General features: G+C 39.1%; 1 long non-coding RNA gene across 1 annotated transcript; it reads right to left on the bottom strand.

The window, feature by feature from the left end:
- Positions 1-14,056: 14,056 nt before the first annotated feature.
- On the bottom strand, positions 14,057-17,390 carry LOC120323139. The gene is made up of 3 exons (XR_005563325.1): positions 17,312-17,390; positions 15,852-15,976; positions 14,057-14,070 (listed from the first exon to the last, which is right to left on the bottom strand). It is a non-coding gene; the product is annotated as an uncharacterized LOC120323139 (long non-coding RNA).

The following is a 17,390-nucleotide window of genomic DNA, read 5'->3' as shown; positions in this document are numbered from 1 at the left end:
TTAGACAACAGAAGAAAGTTTCTGAAGTTTTAGACACTTACTCTTGGTTTGAAAAAATACTGTCTTGCTCATGTTATTTCTGTTGGTTTGAGTTTTGGTGTATTCTTATCAAAGGAGTTAAAAGGTTACCAAAAACAACTTGTCCCATTTCTGCCTTCTGCATTCTCACTAGATAAATCATGGGGTCAAAAGTACAAGCTCTGACTGTCCAACAATGGTGGTTCTGCTCTTACAGGTTTTGGAAGCACTCGGCTTTGTTGAAGGGAGAACATTTCTTTCTCATTTTATGTTTGGCTCTGGCGATTGACTGGAGAACAAGAAATCACAGCATGTCTTGTGCTGGTAGTCCGTGAGGAACAGACAGGAAGGGAAGAACCCCAGGTCTTAACCCCCCACTCCTTCTTCCACTACCACCCTGTTGAACTGCTCTTTCCAGGTGTTACTTCCACTCAGAACATTGCAATTTGTTCCCGATAACAAAGGTGACAGATGCACAGCCATCTGACCTAAGTGAAATAACTACTGTGGCGACAAGCAAAAGGGATGTGAGGGTTCCCAAACATTGGAAATAAATCTGGTTTTAGCTAGCTGCTCTTGCATTTGGGTAAATAATCACTGTGGTTTTGTTCTGAAATGCTTCACCTCACAGTCACCATTACCAATTTTCTCTTCCCAAGTGTTACAGATTTTTAAGGAACACATTATGTTCTGTGTTTGTTTTACGTGTATGCAAGAATGGATATTGCATTTAAGACCATTGATGTGTCTGGTGAAGCCTTTAAATCATAAAGCATTTTTTTAAAATCTAGTCAAACTCCACTCTTCCAAAAGGAGTTGTAGTATCTCAAATACTCTTCATTACATCAGTGTTAATGAGATTGAGAACGACTGAGGGGCAAGAGAGGGGAAAAAAAGTGAGACTAATAGACAATAACACTTAGCAAGGATCATCCTAGAAATAACTGTGTTACCAAGCACAGCAATGTCTGGAAAGCTTCACAGTATCAAAAGAAAAGTAAACATATTAAACATATCGGAAACCTATTTACAGGGGTTTCACATAAACAGACACTGGAGAGAAAACAGAGCGGCAGCAGCAGCAGACATGTCTCTGCAGCAGGTTTGCAGTCCTGAGCCATGTTTCAAGGGAGGAGGGAAACAGAGGATGTGATTTTTAGGCCCTTGTCAATTTGCAATGTGCTACTTTTTCCTGTGCCACAGCACAGATGATCTGCATGCAGCCCTCCCAAGCTATAGCTGATAATCACCAACATCTCAGTTATCTGGGGGAAGGAGGGGAAGATACCTGGCTGGGAAACACCTAATTGTCCACTCAGATATGTAAAACGAATTAAGTATATAAACTTCCATTCTAGTGTCATATTATCTGTTACATTTGTTAAAGAAATTTAGAAATTATTTACCTTTTCTGTTTCTTTAAGGTATTTGTGCAAAACATGGCTCTAAACAAAGCTAAAAACCTAAAAGAATTTTGGATTAATTATTAATAAGCATGCAAAATGTAAGGCAATGTGACAGTCCAAGCAAGACTGCATGTAAAGCCATGCTAAGCAAGCACAAAGATTTCAGTCAGACAATTTCAGGTCTCTTGACTTTAAGTTTGCTCTCCATTAGAATTCAGAATAAACAGAACAACAAAAGTAGAAAAACATGTTAAATAGATGTGCAACATGCATGACAGATGACTCTGATGTGGTAAATAAAATATAATATCCTCATGTAAGGCAATGTGACAGTCCAAGCAAGACTGCATGTAAAGCCATGCTAAGCAAGCACAAAGATTTCAGTCAGACAATTTCAGGTCTCTTGACTTTAAGTTTGCTCTCCATTAGAATTCAGAATAAACAGAACAACAAAAGTAGAAAAACATGTTAAATAGATGTGCAACATGCATGACAGATGACTCTGATGTGGTAAATAAAATATAATATCCTCAATTGCTACAGATTACTCATTCCATGAATATATGAAATACAAAATAAGAGCAGTGAATAAAACAGTAAAAAAAATCTCTCTTCAGAATGATATGCCTTTTCTAAAATAACAATTAATGATGTGAGCAGGAAGGAAGAGGTGTATGTTACAACAGTGGCCCCTAAAGAAGAGGAAGTCCAACTCGTGATGGCTCTGAACAGATCATTTTACCACTGCATCTTGTCTTGCATAGCAGCCAGTTCAGTGTAATCCTAGAATTGTTCAGTCTGAGAGGGACTTGTGGGGCAGATCTCCCAACCCAAGGTAGGCATGGGTCAGAGTAGGTTGCTCAGGCTCTGCTCAGCCACATCTTGAATGCCTCCAAGGATGGAGAGTCCACAGTTTTGCTGGGCAGCCTGGGCATTGGTTACAAGGAAGACGAAGGGGTAGGGGGGAAGAGGGAAAAAGAAAGAAAGGAAGAGAAAGGGAATGAAAAAGAATCCAGACAATTTCTAAAGGCTAAGGAGTGGTTTGTTTTATGCAGTTGTAAACTGATGACTTCTGTTGCTCAGACTTCACACAGGCTTTGCCTCTGACAAACCAACTCGCACAGACTGACGTACAGTTTTCTTTGCTTCTGTATTCCTTTTCTATAAAGTTTGTAATATCTTACATTTACCTTAACCTACTTGTGCTACAACTCATTTTGCAGCTGACAAACCACCTGGCACTTTGTTTCCTTGGTGATTTTTGAAACTGAGGCATTGGAACAGCCTTATACCTCTCAGCACTTTGTACTAGGGCCAACAGGGTGATCCTTCACCGTGGCTGACGAACCACTCAGGGAGCTCTGTACTCGTGGAGGCAGCAGGTATTGAAGAAAACATCTCCCAGAGATTAAAAATAGCAAAGTAGATTCTCTATCATTGAAGTGGCCCAGAAGAAACCTTCCACCATAATGACTTCCTAACCTCCTCTTTACATGAAATCAGCAAAATAATGCAAAGACAAAGCAAGAATTACAAAAACATAAGGATTTGAAAGCAAGGACAATGAAAGTGACCATAACTAGGATGATAAACAAAGGAAAAATAAATCAATTAGGGAAATGAAGTAAAACTGCAGAGAAAGTGGAGAAGGTACATTGTAGTTCAATCTGCAGTCACTCAGCATCTCCAGCACACGCAGCTAAGGCAGCAAACTGAAATGCACACCAGTTCTGTCTTAGCACCAGCCATTAAAGCAAACATGCTAAGGAAATGAAAACCTACCAACTCACCACATGTAGTCTTTTTCAACCTAAACTGGCAACAGACAGAAACTGAAGTGAAATCCAATGTCTTGGTTTCTGCCATCAAGGCTTATAATGGACACATACTCCAGGACAAAATCATACAAAGCAGCAGAATGAACACTGTGATAATCAGTTAACATATTCCAGCACTGTGATTTTCTCTACAATAAAGCCAAAGTTTATCTTTTGATAAAGATATAAATCTGGGAAGACTGGAGGCCAAATCCATGGAATAAACTCTCTCAGCAAATGAGAAGACCACTCTCCACAAAATACTCCTTCTAGGCTATGTTTTCTCTAACAAATATAAGCAAAGAGACGCAAATGAGTTCAAAAGTCTAAACCAAGACACTTTGCTGCACACACTTTCTCTCTGGGAAAAGAATAAGAAAGCAAGAAATGCCAGATGTTAGACACACTTGGAAAGTCCTCAGATACTGTGGTGATGAATGACTGTAACCACCTCTTTAGGACACAGCGGACTGTTTATTGCCTGAAGCACAAGATACCATTCCCTTTTGGTGATGCTTGTGTACTGTACTATCATACCAATGAAGTTACAATAGGACTATTGTTTAAAAAATAATTTTAAAAAAGCTGTGAGATAAAAGATCATTCGTCATACCACCGAGGGCATTATTTTGCATAGTTTATAAAATGCATAACTGTGCTAACATACCTAATTGTCAAGCTACTCTTTTGGCAAGCTAACATGTGAGTGCGTGCCAAACAGCAGGGAATACAAAATGGAGTGGGAAAACAGTTGAGATTTGATGGTGTTCTGCCCCCCATGAAAAGCGTTCTTCCATGAAAATATATAATATACATATGTGCACTAAGACACTGAGAAGCATTCATAAATCTCATTTTAATATTGTCTCTTATTTTTTCTGAAGTTACTGTTCGGAAAAAAAGTAGGATAGCAGGATTTGGTTTACCATGTTGCATTATATTGAGCCAGATTTAGGAAACATGGATCCAAAAACACTGTCAGAGATGATCTTCTGGGTAGTCATCTAAGACTGTCACTATATTAATTCTGTTTTAAAATACATATATATGCATGTTTAGTGTTATGCCTTTATTCTTGCAGATACAGAGGTTAGTGACAGAGGTAAAAATCTCTGCCTTTGTCAGAAGCAAAGCCAAGCCATCTGGATAGTCATATGTTATGGCAGCATATTATTTTAAAAGGAGTTGTCTATGCTTCACTGGAAACATCAGGTCAGGTTTCTTGTCCTACTGCTTTTTAGGTTTGTTCATTTTTAGCTCAGTAACCTGCCAAACTCCTCTCCTGCTCTTTCTAGTCTTTTCCCCTTTGGCTCTTTCCATTACATCTACACTGGTAAACTGACCCCCAACACCCATAAAACAACCCTAGGAATTACCTGGGAGAGCACCAGCTCCCACCTGACAGAACTATGCTAAGAACTATGCTAATCTTTAAATAGTGGGACTGGTCACAGTCTGGTTCAAACCTATTCAGATGGATTTTGATGCCAAGGCTCTTGACCCCCAGTCAAAACATAACTGATAGTCGAAATCCCACACAAATTTTGCATATATTTAGTAAAAAAATAACTGGCATACACATCAGTTGTTATATGTACATATGTGTGTGTGTGCTTATATATAGGCATAAAGCACCAGAAGCACAAAGATTTTGGAGAAAGCAGGTATGACTCATCAGTCACATATGCCAGGACCTCTGGGCTATGTAAATCTCTGGTAGCACAAAAACTGAGACACAGATAGAAGAGAGCAAGCAAACTTGTGCGTTTCCAGTCCCCACCTCTCCCATCAGAGATCATGGCACTCAAACAGACATTTTCAAATCTAGTTGATTCAGCAAAGGCTAAAAGTTTTCTCCATGTGCTGTGTGTGCAGCATATCCTTGTGTGTCTGCACCTGTGGGTGAGGGCAGATACAAGGAGTAGGGACGAGGGAGCAGCTCTTATACATTTGTCCTCTGCAGGCACTTTTCTCATCCCCAAGTGCAATCTCCACTGCAGCAGCATGACTATAAAACCCCACCCCCAGCCAAATTCTTCAAATAGCCCAAATTTTCTGTTTCTGTGCCAAAGATGCCTCAGCCAGGGAAACAGTTCCCACCTATTTCAGCATTCTGCTTTCACAAAAATGCCAGTTCACCCATTTTCAAAATGCACAATCTATTACTTCCAAAACACCTTGTCTTTTATTATTATATTGCCACCAATAGAGTGATATTTTTATACTTTTGGAGAAAGAAGATAAAAAAGTCTTTCCCCTTATTTCTTTCACCTTCCATAAGTCTAATATTTTTCCCTATCTTCCTGCTCAAATCTCTGCTAAAACATACACAGGCAAGCAGGAATACATATGTTTCACTTTTCTAACCTTTCAGTTCTCCTGGTGCTCCTGTAGTCATGCCAGGCTTACTCAAGTATAATCCTTAACAGGTTTGAAGCATATGTATGTTCATCACTTAAGTAATATGTTTAGAAATTATTATTTTGAAATTAAATTATAGCTACATTACCAGCAGCTTTAGTTTTGAACGAGATAACAAATTCCTGAAAATAGAAAAGCAACCTCCCTCCAATCCAGCTAGCAGCAAAATGAACATATTCTGTTATAAAATATTTTACTTCCATTTATAACTCTTGTAAAGAAGTGGAGCCAATCGTAGTACAGGACTGATTTGTCCAGAAGGATCTCTTAATTTTAACGAGCATATCAACCATGCCATGAGAAATAAACAATCATACCAAATGTTGCACTGGCAACCTGTGTGAATACATCTCATCAGCCAGTTACTACAGAACCGTTCGGTTTGATCTCCTACAGCCAAGCTCATACAGCACCTCAGTAACTGACTCGCTCTCCTAGAAAGTAATCCCGAGTCCTGAATAATCACCTCTGAGCCCTGTCTAGTGGAAGGGTTGAGTTAAGCACAGCTTCAATTGCAAGCTCAAAAGGAAATCCCCAGAAAAGCTTCTAAGCCGGCAGTTGGGCCCTCCAGGCAGAGAAAAGCGTTACGTACCCACTCCAGCGCCTGGATGAGCACTCTCACAACTGGAGTATTACACAAAAGAAAACCACTGCTCAACTCGACTCCCTTTTAGTGGAAAGCAAAAGCTGCCAGTGCATGTTGGGATTGGGTTTAATCTCACCGGAATGCCATGGGTGTGCTCCGAGAGCCCCTTCCCAGACCCAGTAATCCTTAAGAGAGGTTTAGATGGAAACACATCTTTCGGAGGGATGATAATTCAAGCAGACACAATGACCAGAGAGACTCTAAAAAGAGGGTGGCTGCTCCAGAAGTTTAGGAGCCTGAAGACTGAGGTAACAGATAAGCAAGGTTGTGCTGTCCTAACTTACCTACTTTTTACCGGTCCTTTCTTTCTATTTCTCCAGTCATTTTTAAAGACTTGGCTTTGACTATTTACAAGTTTAACATGAACACATGCTTCTAACACATTAGCAAAAAAGTTGTTTCCATCATCATCAAGAAAATATAATTTCCATGGTGCAATTTAGCAGCTGATTACAATCTTTGTGTTTACTATCACTGAATTGCAGAAAAAATGCTTTTTCACATTTGAAGAATAAAGCTTGTACAAGAATACTTCTTCACCCCTTAAATCCTTACCACCACAGATACAACAGGTGTTACTTTTATTACAGTGAGTACACTTATTAAAAGAAGTATTACGCCTACCTTCAAAGAGTGCCTTTGTATTTTGGGCACTTTTTATTTCCTTTAAATCAATACTCCTCAGGCTCTTATTGCACAAAGAAATATGCTCTTTTCATAGATTTATTTAGTTCAAAAATTCTAACTGTTCATAGCACCCAAAAATAATTGGTATCATACAAAACTGTACTCTAGTAGTCCTTAATTATTTCAAGCCAAATTCACACTCACACTTCACTATAGCAAATGTATAAATCTGCTTTAGCTAAAAGAGTTAAAAATACCCTATGCTAGAAGGATTGTACTGGAGGGCTTTAACAATCAAACCACTGGCATCCTCTGGCTCAGATGAACTTTGGAGATCTCTCCATGTTGGTACTGGGAGGAGAGTCTGGCCAACTCTTTAGGAATAAAACTTCCATTGGCACCAGCATAGCTACACTCTAGATATTTCTTTTTGAGAATCATTAGTAGTTGTATTATAATGAAGAATATTACAAGATATTTGAGCAAAAGTAGTTCCTGACCTTTAACTTAAATCATAATTAGGAGAGAACAAAAAGAAGATGGGTTAAATGCTTCGGAGAGAATTTAAATAATTATATTTGTTGATTTTTTAAAAAACTTAAAATTTCACTAAGGAGAGGGCCCCCTCTGAAGAACGGTTGGAAAGTACAACCCCTGAAAGGCAAGAATGAAAAATGAACCCAGCAAGTCATCTGAATACAGAGGGAGAGAAGAAAATTCAAATTTAATCTCAGACTCAGATCAGTCACCCTCTCTCCACATGAATATTTCATAACTATTTGGAAATCCTTTTTGTAAAATAATACCTTTATTTGCTGGTTAAAACTGATTTTGAAGCAAGAGGTTGACATAAATGGGTCTCCATTCAGTGGTATGAGAACAACACAATTAACACCCTCAGCTCTTTCCCTGGTCTGCACTATCCACTGTAGTTCAATACCTTAGCAAATGCCTGTCCTATAACACACTACTCTGAAGTTACCTGAAAGTAAGAAGGGATGCCTCCATTAAAACACAGAAAACACCTCTGCTTCCATGAACAGTAATAGCCAGAAAAACCCTGTAGCAGGAGCAGACAACACCTGCATCCCAGGAACGCTGAGAAAAATAATATGTGTACTTATAGGGGATATTTTTTCCTTTAACCAAATAAGTCTTACATTCTTCAGAACTTTGTTTTTCGAAACACCAGCTTTCCCCTCCCCCTGAGCAGGAAACAATTTTTCATCATTTTACAGCACCTTCTTCTTAGGAAAGCAAGAGCTCAGTTCAGTGCTGAATCACACTGAACACGACACCTTTGAAAGTTGTTTGACTATGCATGATTCCTGATGAATCACTTGCTTTCATGCTGAGCTGAAAGCCAGGCTTTTGAACTGAGTTTCTACTGCTTGCACACTCTCAGGTTCCAAAATTGCACAATTTTGCTGCTTTTGGCTTACAAATGGAACAGCAACAGCAAGGCAGACACCTCCATCGCAGGGTCATCTGTCACTCTGCATACTACACTAACTCCTTTTGGTATCAAGTGAGGAGTGTGAGGGGACTCTATAAATAAAGTCTGACAAGTGGGGGTGGGAGGGGAAAGTCCACCCAATTTGTATTGACAGCTTCTGCTCATTTCCTCTTTTTGTCAGCAAGTTTTATAATATACAGTCTCACAGCAGACAAAGAAATTTTGTTGGTGAAGGCAATACCTCCAATCAATATGCTTTAAATGGATATTATCAACTTACTGATTTGGCCATTTAAAATTTCATCATATTTCTCAAGTTAAAAATTGGGACCTATGACAGATAGTAAAAATGGATTACAGGCTTTGTAAGAGATGCTCCTGTGGCACTGAGAAAAACAGGATGTCCTTTGGAAACAAAAAACAGAATTCTACAATTGACATCCGAAAACCTTTGAGGAAATCAAAACTTGTCTTTCCCACTCCCATGTTTGGTTTTGGTTTTTTTTGTGGTTTTTGTTTAGTTGGTTGGTTGGGGTTTTTTGATTTTTTTGTTTGTTTGTTTGGTTGGTTTTTTGGTTTTTTTGGTTGGTTGTTGGTTAGGTTGAGTTTTTTGCCTATCCTTCTGTATTTATAATATTTAGTATGTGTTAAACATTTATCACAATCATGATAAAAATTTTTTTGCACCTGTCTTTTGTAATTCAATACTTAGTTAAAAAAAAAGGTAGAGGGTAAGAAAAAAAAGGAAAAAATATAAAATCATCTTTGCTCAATTCGCTTGGTAAGCTTTGTATCTCATATATACCCTATACACTTTTACAATTTAAAATAAAAGACTTTTTTTGAAAACTCCCTGCAGGAAAACAAATAATGTTTCTCTGTGAGAATACATAAGCCATATGTAAAATCATGCCTCCTGTATGCAACAGAAATGACTGACATAACATCAGAACAAACTAATATATAGATGAAAAAAAGCTTCCTCTGGAGATCAACCAGAGGCAAGTACATTAAAAACCTACTTTTTTTTTTTTTCTCCTCAAACAAAGTCTTTTTTATTTCAGTGGTTGCTTAATATTAAAATGCAAAAGAATTTCACTTATTTGGAACCAGAAATACTGACTACTTTCCATCTGGCCATATTAATCTTTCATTCTCTTCTACCCAGTAGCAGAGCAAGAGAGGAAAATCCCTATGGACTGATGATTATTGGTGCACTGCTAGGATACGCACATTTAAACACTTAGTTTTAATCCAGGTCTCCTCTTCCAGTCAAAGCCCTTTAACTCCTGGGCTGTTTCGAGTAGGTTAGGTCCCCCTACCACGGCTTCACAACAAAATTGCATAAGAAATTGAGTTATCAGTTTGTGATGGCCAAACTTTGAACAGTCACCAGCTCCATGGGAGATCCAGGTGTTACCCTGCCCATTTCTAAATTCTACCTTGAAGTCATAAATGCATACGCAAAACCGTGGAGATGTCTCTTGCAATCATGAATTTAGGCATTTAGAGTCATCACTGTTATTTTCTGAAGGCAGGTTTTGGGGCATTTCTGGTTGATGGGGTGGGGTGTGTTGGGGGTGGTGGCAGCGAGGTTTTTTGTATACTATTGTCATCCTTATTCTTTTCTCATCTGGAAATCTACCTATATTTCTTTTCTTTCTCAGACTTTTCCAGCTTATTTGGAAGCACTTTCTGAAGTTGAAATCTTGATTCCTTTTCTAAGACTTCATCAGCTTTGGTATATGTAGTGGGTTGACCCTGGCCCAATATCAGGTACCCACTAAAGCCACTCTCTCACTCTCCCTCTGCAACTGGACAGAGAAGAAAGAAAAAAAACAGCTAAGGATCCATGAGTTGAGATAACAGCTGGGAGAGGTCAGTGCCTGATTACCTTCACGGGTAAAACAGACTCAAAGTGGGAACCGTACTTAAATTTATTACTACCAGGATAAGTGCCAAAGAGTGAGAAATAAAACAGTATTAAAAACACTTTCCTCCCACCCCTCCTTCTTTCCATGTTCTCCTCCTCGCCCCCAGCGGTACAGGGGGATGGGGAATGGGGGTTGTGGTCAGTTGTTGTTTCTGCCTCTGCTCAAAGAGAGGAGTCCTTCCCCTGCTTCTGTGGGGTCCCTCCCACGGGAGACAGTCCTTGATGTCATGCTGGAGACAGTCCTCTCCAGCGTGAGTCCATCCCTCAGGTAGCAGTTCTTCCCAAACTGCTGTCCCGTGGGTCACTCCTCCATGGGATGCAGTCCTTCACGAATGAGCTGTACCAATGTGGGTCCCCCACAGGGGCCACAAGTCCTACCTGGGAAAAGCCTGCTCCAGCAGGTCTCTGGCAGGACCCTGCTCCATCTTGGGCCTCCCATGGGGTCACAGCCTCCTTCATGCATCCACCTGCTCCAGCCTGGGCTCCTCCAAGGGCTGCAGGCGGGTCTCTGCACCCCAATGGTCCCCCATGGGCACAGTTGCCCCACCATGGTCTGCGCCAGGGGCTGCAGGGCCTCAGCTCTGGCACCTGGAGCACCTCCTGCCCCTCCTTCTGCACTAACCTTGGTGTGTGCATTGTTGTTCCCATGTTCTCACTCCACTCTTCCCTGCCTGGAATTCTTTTTGCACAACAATCTTCTGTTCTTAAATATGTTATCATAGAGGCATTACTGTCACTCCTGATTGACTTGGCCTTGGCCAGTGGCAGGAAACCCATCCTGGAACCGGCTGGCATTAGCTCCATGGGAAAGGGGGGGCTTCTAGCAGCTTCTAACAGAAGCCATCCCTGTAGCCCCCCCACTACCAAACCCAGCCACAGAAACCCACTACATTATACTACAGAAATCCTCAGCAGCACAGACTTAAATAAGAGTAGTAACAGTACACAGAGCATCAGGTATAGACAGATTACACACACCCCTCAACATACATATTTACCAGTTACTCTAAAAGAAATAATAATACTAAAGAAATATTTGAGCTGATCATTTTAGTGAAAGGTTTAGAAAGTAACAAACTAATAATTTGGGAAAGGTTATCTGTGAAAAAATCCCCACCCTACTTCCAAGCCTATCAGCACTGGGTACACAACTGCTGTGATGCAGAGGACAGACTGAACACACACTCCCTCCACAAATACTTTTTCAATGGCTGAAACACATGGAACACAGTCAGAAGTCAGAGCCCAAACTACAGTCATTTATTAAAACCTCAGAGCTGTTATCCACCTCCCAGATCTTGCATCTCTCCACCCCATCCTTATTTTGTTCAGGCATGTTCATGGTACTTGGAAACAGGAGGGAGACTTGCTTTCCATAAACCCATCTCATCTTTTCTGATCTCCCCTAAGTTTACTATTTGTTATATAGTGCAAAATTGTATATTGTGAGAAATGTCTATTAATTATATTCACAGCACATTAAAAAACTTGGTAAAAGTCACACCTACACACAGCATGGCATATTTAAAAGAAGATGAAGAGGACTCAGCTTCACAAACATTTAACGAAGGTTTTCTGACAGCTTGGTGGAAGACTTCCAAAGCAGCTTTTGTGCAGAGTGCTTTCACCTCGCACTCAAGTCATGAGGACTTAAAGACCCCTCATAATAGAGCCAAAATCAACACACCAGGAAGCATGTAATCATTTCTTTTCCAGGGATAATTACTAGAAGGAACTGGAGTTTAGTGTTTCTCTGCACAGTCTTCTCAATACAAACTTTGATGTCAACTTTTCTTCTCGCTAAATAATGTCACTGCCAAGCAGACATAGCCTTTGCTACAGCATTAGGAAATATCTGGATCTAGATATCATTTCAACAAGGCTACAGAATTTTGATAACAACAGTCACTTACTAATATATTAAATTTGATAAATTTTCTATGGCCTTAAACAAACAGATTAAATTTAGACTGATTTTATAGAAAAAAATTGTATGAAATACACTATACTTAATACATGGAATAAAAGTAAGAAAAGGCAAGAGAAACCATGCCCAATGACAACATCCTTCAACAAATATGTTTGGAAACACTCAGAGTTAAATTACCAAATTAACAGAATTTAAAACATGGCAAAAATGAGAATTCTTAAGAAACTCTGGATTATTTTTTTTATACACTAACATAGAGCATATCCTTTCTTCAAAATGCCCACCTGCAACTGTCCCATCAGATTCTACTTGCAGAATAACAAATTCCATAAGTTCTTCATGTTTCCAAGGGTAAAAGTCAGTTATCAGGAAGTCTAACAGATAATTCTTAACCTGAGATAGAGAAACAAAACTTTTGAATTATTCAGCAGGGGTTAGAGAAGAAAGACTGCAAGTTTTTATTTCCTCTACAAGGCATCCCTTTCCTTACTAAGATCTCTCTAACAAAAAAAAAAAAAAAAAAAAAAAAGACTAACAAAATCCATACTCAAGATTTAAATCAGTGCCTGGAACTCATCTATGACTTTTTAGTATAGTTTATGCAGTTTTAATGAGATCACATATAGGTAACTGATTAAAAAGTAAACAGGAGGAAGTAATCTTAGGTACTTTCAGTATTGTAATGTGGTTAAAAAGTCTTGAGGTGGATCCTTGCAGCAGGGGCTTTGGAGATAGCTCCTTTAATCATCCTCCTGATAGGTTTAGGTGGGTTGCCATGGGGAGGTGATGCAAAAAATTACATCCTCACCCTCACTGAAATAGTAATTAGCCAACTTTAAAACACCTAATTGCTCTGGTAAAAATACTAGTACTTTGCAATTGCATCAAATCTTTCATCAAAAAGGCCCTGGGCAAGTAAATGAACACATAACGTTCACCTCATTAGACAGCGAAATTTTTTCTAGGAATGCTTAGTACAAACCAAACCAAAGACTGTGTTGAGCATTAAGTACCATATTTCCTGGTACCTTCAATGCTTTGTAAGCATTTAATGTGCTCCAAGAACTGGTCATGCATTGGACACCCCAAATAACTCATACTGCACGTGCCTAAGTAACCGACACCTGAATTAGTTCAGTTACATAGGTCTGCAAGAGCCCAAAAGAAAGCAGAGCTATTTGTAAATGTGTTTGCACAAGAAAGATGGACATTTCATGTATTTTCCTAATAATTTTTAATACCTTCTAGAGCACTGAAGTCCAGAATTTACAGGAACAAAACTTACTTAAGATTTTTTTTTTTAAATTTATTAAAGTTTCGCTAAGATATGTGGGAGGGGAAAAAAAAAAACCAAACCAACAAAACAGAAAAAAGTCACAGAAGTGCTTGCTTTCTTTTTCAAATATTTTTTATAAAATAAGCTGTAACATATGCTAGGCACTTAAATAGCCAAAAAATCCAAAATACTTCTCACTTATCTTTCTAAAAATGCTGGTGGCTACTTAGGTCTTCATTTCCATTTGTGCAAGAAGCCTGAGTGCCAGTATAAAAAGTAATACCATATGTCAAAATAAAGCTTTAGCGATAAAGGGAGTGGAGAGGATATCCTTCATTAATTTTAATTGTGCAAAGACTTTTCTTACATCTACTTGGTTAATTATGAACATACTTGTAACTGGCCAACAAAAAGAAGAAACTTCTCAGAATTTTCCAGAATTTCAGTGTATCCAAAAAGAAGTGAAACAGAAAGGGATGCTTACCTTTTCAGAATAAAATGCAAAGTTGAATATTCTTTTTTTCCCCCTGAAGATGCAGGCTACAAGAGACAATAATATTTTCAAAATAATGTAGCTATTTCAAACAAAGTCAGGTATATGCTTTTCAGTATCCCATTTTATGGAATTCAATACACTTCTAACTGCTGAATATTTTGTTTATTCTCGCTGAACATATTTTTAAAATATCATCCAGTTTAAAAAAAACAGGGGGGAGAGGGCAGGAGTTCACTCAACACATTTTATTTCCCAGAATTTGAGAGTCTAAGACAATATTGCAACACCTGTAGCAAAGCAGCAAATCCCAGTGAACCACTTGATAAGAATAGAAGGGTATTTCTTGTTTGAAAGCAAAACTGATGTCACACAACTGACTCTTATGCCCAAATTCTCCCAAGCATGAGGAGGCATATCCCCATCTGGCCTGGCTGGAAGCCAGGTGCCCAGATGCTCATTCCCAAGCAGCCCACACAGACCCATCCCTTGGATGATGAGGAACACAAAGGTGCTGACACCCAGCCCTTGTTACTACCAACACCTGCAGGTCTAGGGGAGTCCCTCTGTACCCTGTTGGAGCCACTGGAATACCTCTCCTTCCTAAGGCCAAGGATTTCCTTGCTGTCTCCCTCCTGGGTGTCCAGAAAAGCAGCAGGAGGCATATGCAGTGCTCAGGACTTACAGACCAGCTCACACTGTGCCGAGAGCTCCGGTCACTCCAACAGCCCTTCCCCAGGGTCTGCTCCTCCTGTGACTTCCACACCTGCCCTGGCACTCCTATCAGAACTGTCTGTAAGAGGCTCTTGAAATAATCTAATGTAAACTGAAGGGTAGGCATTGATGCCCATTTTACCCGCCCTGTTATCCTACTAATGCCTGCCATCATCTGGAAACAGCTCCATCTATAGATAAATAGCTTTGATCGAATTGGTACATCTGTTCCCATTTTACTTGCAAGCACAAATGTGCACTTATAAAAGTGTATTTAAATATCACATTCCAGCTCTTCATTTCCTTTTGGAAGCACACTAAGCTCCTTTTCTTCATTTACCCAGTTTCAACAACTGCTGTTTTTTTTCCCATTTACTTTTACATACACACCCACCCCCCTAAAGGACTGGCAGTGGCTGTAGTTTAACAATCTTCTGAGCCAACTTTACATTTAGAATATGTACTGATAAGCTTTTGTTTCCTTCCAGATGTAGGTTACAATAGATAAAAGAGCAATATCTTTCATAAAAATCAAAACAAGTTACGACTTCAGAATGTGCTGCATGGCCAACAGGGATAGATATCTATGCTGCAGAGCATTCCCAAGCCCCAGCACGTGTGTTGGCCATTTCTCAGCTTGTTATCAGAATGCATCTTGGACATGAAGAACACCAGCTCTCCTCTTCTGGAAGGGTAACCACATGTGAATGATGGAAAGGAACCACAAAATGCTCAGAATGACCAGCGTATGACAGTGCTCTGTGGCACACATTTACCCTAAAACCTTGGTGCCTTGGACCCTCCAAGACAACATTCCTCATGTTGTATAACTGCTGCACTGGGCACACAACCCATCCAGCAAAAACTGACAAACAAGATGCACAGTTCAACTCAGTTAAGCTTCTGCATAGGTGATCACCTGATTATTTTCGTTTCTGTATTAAGTATCACTATATTAAGTTTAAGCCTAGAATAATATATTCTTATTTCATATTGCAAACTTATCAGTATCTCTAAATTTCCGTGATGCCTAAGGAAACCAAATAGTTGCAGGAATGACATGTTCCTAAAGGATAATTTATATCTTCTAAAATAGTTTATGTTGTCTCTTTACCTTAGTTGTTCTGTGCCTATCAAAACCACCTGAAATCAGTCTTAATGGCTATTCCATCCTTCTCAGGCATAGCAAGGATTCAAGATGTTTGTATTTCTACAAGTGTTCAACTAGGATACGTCTACCTGCAAGAACAATGTGTTGGGAAAAAATTTGTTTCTTCCATTTTACCTTCTAATGCACACTTATCACATAAGTTCTCAGATTTTATTTCTTTTGAACAAGAAGTATACACCTTTACATGTTTTTTTATTTTTACCTGCTCACTATTTTGGTACCAATAGTAAATAATTGCATCATCCATCTTCTCCTGCTTCTCTTTATATTTACAGAATCAATAGACTAGAAAGACCAGTAGCATCCACATCTCTAAAAAATGAATGTGTACAATGGTATATAGAGAATGCCTCAGCTGTTTAACTTTACTGTTCTACTGTTTATTCTCAAATGTTGACAGCTTTATTTAGTTCTAACCATTTATGTTTACAAAGGGATCAGATGAATAATATCTTCCAGAGGAACAGGAATTCAGCAGGCAAGTACCTGAGGCATTTTTGTTTTCCCCCACTTGTACTCAAATTACACAGCCAAAATTTCTTGAGAGTTAGGACTCTGGCTTTATTTGAAGGCTGCTTGGCATTTTTTTTATTTGCTAAAAGTGTCAGCTTGAAAGTAGGGCAGTGGGTCTGCCCAGAGGATCCCTTCTCAAGAGACAGTACACTTGTGCTGTTGCCCTGTGAAAGTTGATCAGAATAGTCAGCTTAACCAAAAAGCATCTTTTAAATATGAATTTTGTGAAGGCAGCGCCTCTGTTTTCTAAGTTACTTAATTCAAAGTTAATGCCTTTTCCTGAACTGTTAATTAAGTAAGAGATCGTGGCTTTCTGACCTGTTCTATAATGATGCAAAAAGACCAGTGTTCAAAATTCTAGGCAACTTTTCCACAGCATTATTGAAAAGTAAGTTTGAAACACAGATGCAGTGTAGCTTATTTACATTTACAAGCAGCACCAAATGAATATTTATCCAATGATCCTGCAGCTCTCCAGTTAAGGGGTTCATGAGCTTCCACAGTAAGTTTTTTCTGCTAAAAAATCTTAATGATACTGACGTATTTGTCTCTTACTATCACTTCAGCCTTTTTCTTCTGCCAAAGATAGTTTCTCTCTGCAATCCTTCAGCAATTAATTTGAAAGCTTTGCTACATAACATTCCCCTTGCCATATCCTCTTAAAAAGCTGCAACTGTAAAATTCCTTGAGGGATGGTTTCCTGTTGGTTTTCTCTTTGTCTGTGTTCCTGTTGAAAGATTGACACTTGTATTTTTCTCTAATTCCCTACTGCTTTTGGTCCTCCATTTTCTCAGATTTACAAACCTCTACTGTTCTGTTCAGCCCATGTTTCCTTCCAGCTTCCCATTCTTAAACCATTTTTTTTTCAAGTGACATAGAAGCATACTTACATATCTCCACTACTGATTGCTTCCCACTTCTGCAACAACTGGCATACTGGGTATGATCTCAGGACTTGGTGGATTGCAT

This window comes from Pipra filicauda, unplaced genomic scaffold (assembly GCF_003945595.2).
Source record: "Pipra filicauda isolate LSUMZ 115617 unplaced genomic scaffold, ASM394559v2 scaffold1_size10287979_pilon, whole genome shotgun sequence".
In the NCBI taxonomy this organism is placed as follows: domain Eukaryota; kingdom Metazoa; phylum Chordata; class Aves; order Passeriformes; family Pipridae; genus Pipra; species Pipra filicauda.
The sequence above is the reverse complement of the archived record's forward strand: the minus strand, read 5'-3'. Positions and strand labels throughout refer to the sequence as shown.